The sequence below is a fragment of the Vitis riparia genome, chromosome 18 (assembly GCF_004353265.1).
Source record: "Vitis riparia cultivar Riparia Gloire de Montpellier isolate 1030 chromosome 18, EGFV_Vit.rip_1.0, whole genome shotgun sequence".
In the NCBI taxonomy this organism is placed as follows: domain Eukaryota; kingdom Viridiplantae; phylum Streptophyta; class Magnoliopsida; order Vitales; family Vitaceae; genus Vitis; species Vitis riparia.
In genome coordinates, this window is record NC_048448.1 from 30474643 (window position 1) to 30477601 (window position 2959).

Below are 2959 nucleotides of genomic sequence, written 5' to 3' on the forward strand. Positions count from 1 at the left end.
CCATTCCATTCTTATCTAGTTCTCTTTCCTCATTTGACTCCACCATTAATTGATTTACATGACACTTCATTGCTAAAATAAAACCAAAATCCTTTTATAACTTGAGCACTAGACCATATGAAGCCACTTATGGGGATCTTTTTTTCTTTTTCTTTTTATAGGTAAATTTTTATCCCTATTAGGACTTGAACCTAGAATCACCCAAACTTGAGCTAGGCCTCAAGGGTTTTACTACTAGGGATCTAAGTATCATCCTACATTTGGTTTCTTATCAAACACCAACTTTGAAAATAGACCATAGGATATAGTTGATGCAAATAATGGGATCATAGCCTATTATGATGCCATGGTTGTGCCAGCAATAGCATACTAAGGTCCAACTTGTTAAATACTTACATTTATACATTTCTCAAATTTATGGGCCATCCACATATTATCACCAACAATGTTGATGAAACTTTTGATCTTTATTTTACTATATTTACTTAATATATTAGTGTGGACCCCGCATTTCGTGCTCATGCGTTTCCCACTCGATGGCGAACTCGATTTTTATTTGAAAAATTGATTTTTATTGATTAAGAAAATGACTTGGAGTTGCCACTTATTTTTGTTTTATTTTTTAAAGGGTAAACAAAATAAGAAAGAAAAACCCTAAGTGTGACTCCTTATTTTGGAAAAGGCGGTTTGTGAAAAACCGGATCTGGTTCGGGGGTCAGGTTACTTATCGGGAAGGTACGGTAAAGATCGTAGCACCCCTCTAAGTCCCTAAAGTCGGGTCTCTACTAATAAAATGAAGCTGACATGGCAATGGATGAATAAATCAATGAATACTCAGAGCGAAACATACACATACGGGAGTCAAAAAATGCACATAGACTAAACAGAGTAAGAATGAGTGTGTACCTGAGCAGCGAACCACTATGCGCTATCAAGAGAGAGGTTAGTGCACAATAAATAGCATAAACATAGCTCACATGTCACTAAATTGAGTGCAAAATCATCAAAGCACGCATGACACTTCACTCAAAATTCACTTTTATTTTAAAGAAAATTCATTGATGTTGGGCCCCCACCAAAACCCATTTATTTTGTATGAATTAATTTCGTAAATTCTATCGCCAAGAATTACGAAAAATAAATTCACACTTATTTTAAAACATTTTGAAAATCAAAGAAAATTCGAAAGTGGCCTGCCAAAAAGAAAAAGGCAACCAAATTTTATTAAAAATGAGATGTTGGTATCTAAAAACCTTAAGAATGGAAAATTTGATGACTTGAAAACATTTTAAAAACCAAAAGTTGGAAAATCATTTCAAAACGGGGTTGGAAATTATTATTTTGGAATCAAAGGGAAGAGAAAATAGAAGATGGCACGTGGCCCCTTAGTTGCATGCCAAAGGTGGCCATGCAAGCTAATATCATATCAGTGGGTCTGAGGAGTCACTGATAGGATAGAACATGAGAGGTTGTCCCTGAAGTGAAGAGTGAGAAACATCCACTGTAACTACACCAAATCCCAGCACAAGAACATCCACCAGCTATTTCTTCAAATTTCCATGATTGAGGTGAACAATGATAGGAGTATCAATCCTGTACTGACACAGCAGAGAAGAATGAAGTCCATTGCTAGTGACAGTCCTCAACGAACTTTACTGCAATGTGAGAGGTAGCAGCCAAGGACTGGGACATAACCATTCCAATTTGGCCATGGTGATTCTTGATAATACCTGGCTGTGAGGTCGGCAGCTTCCTTTGCAGGATCATCTTTGGAGTTAGGTGCAACAAAGCCACGTCTTAGATCCTTGACAGCAACATTCCTCACAATGAAACCAACATTATCACCAGGCAGACCCTCTGCCAAAGACTCATGGTGAATTCCAGCTGACTGGACTGTAGTAGTGAGTCCACTTGGACCCAAAGGTGACAACCATACGAAGTTTAATGTGCCCAGTTTCAACGCGACCCATAGGAATAGTGCCAATGCCACCAAAGCTGTGATCCGATCAGAGTCTCCTTTTGATCGATCCAATCTGCATTTTGTTAGCTTTCCTAGTTTTGAATTGATCCCCTGAACTATGATCAGACTTATCTTCTGGTTGAGATCTAGAAGTACCACTGTTTTCATCATTTTCAGGCGAAATAAGAGAGGAAACCAGTTTGTGCTTCTTGAGAAATGGCTCATCACTGGAACTCGATTTGGAATCATCACTTGAAGAATCAACGTCACTGTCTCTCCTCCTGAACTTCCACCTCTGCTGAAATTTCAGATCTTCACTTATGTTAGTACTTGGGGATATAATCACAACTGTGTAACTATGTGCTCAATCCCGGAGAGTCCGACCATAAATGACTTGACCCAGTTATCATCAAAGTTTCAGCTGCTTGTTTGGAGAATGAGATCAGTTTGATAGGAGGATTTCCACTGCTTACAAGCTTTTATCAATCCCGGGAGTGCATCCATTGCTCACCACATGGAAACACCTATCTCCGCACCTGGACATTCTCTGACTAACCATCTCCAAAACGGTTGTACCATTGCCATTTGCATTACGCTGGTGCACCTGATATTGAAAAATACTCCCAAAACTGTCATGGACTGTATGCCCTTTTCCAATGAAAATATTTGGGCTGCCACTTGTGCGCTTTCTCAACCGAGATTAATTTGTCACCAACTTTTCCGCTCACCCCAACTTCTGGATACACCTCAAATTCCCTAATATCCATCATTTGTTCCGTTTGAGGACCGAACTTCCGGTGCAGTCTCTTAGCTTACTCCACTACAGCTTTCGCTATTGGATGCTCACTATTTGCTTCTTGTGCGCTCTCTCAAGTGCATTTCCACCTTTGATGAACACACCTAGCGAAGCACCCTTCTCTATTCCAATTCCTCACTTTGGGATAATCCGCGAAGTCAAAATCTCAACCTGAGTGCGGAGACTTAGCATTGCATGACGCC

The 2959-nt window shown here is 39.6% G+C and overlaps 1 pseudogene; it reads right to left on the reverse strand.

Moving 5' to 3' along the window:
• Positions 1–1629: 1629 nt before the first annotated feature.
• Positions 1630–2727, reverse strand: LOC117905695 (annotated as a pseudogene).
• Positions 2728–2959: the final 232 nt, after the last annotated feature.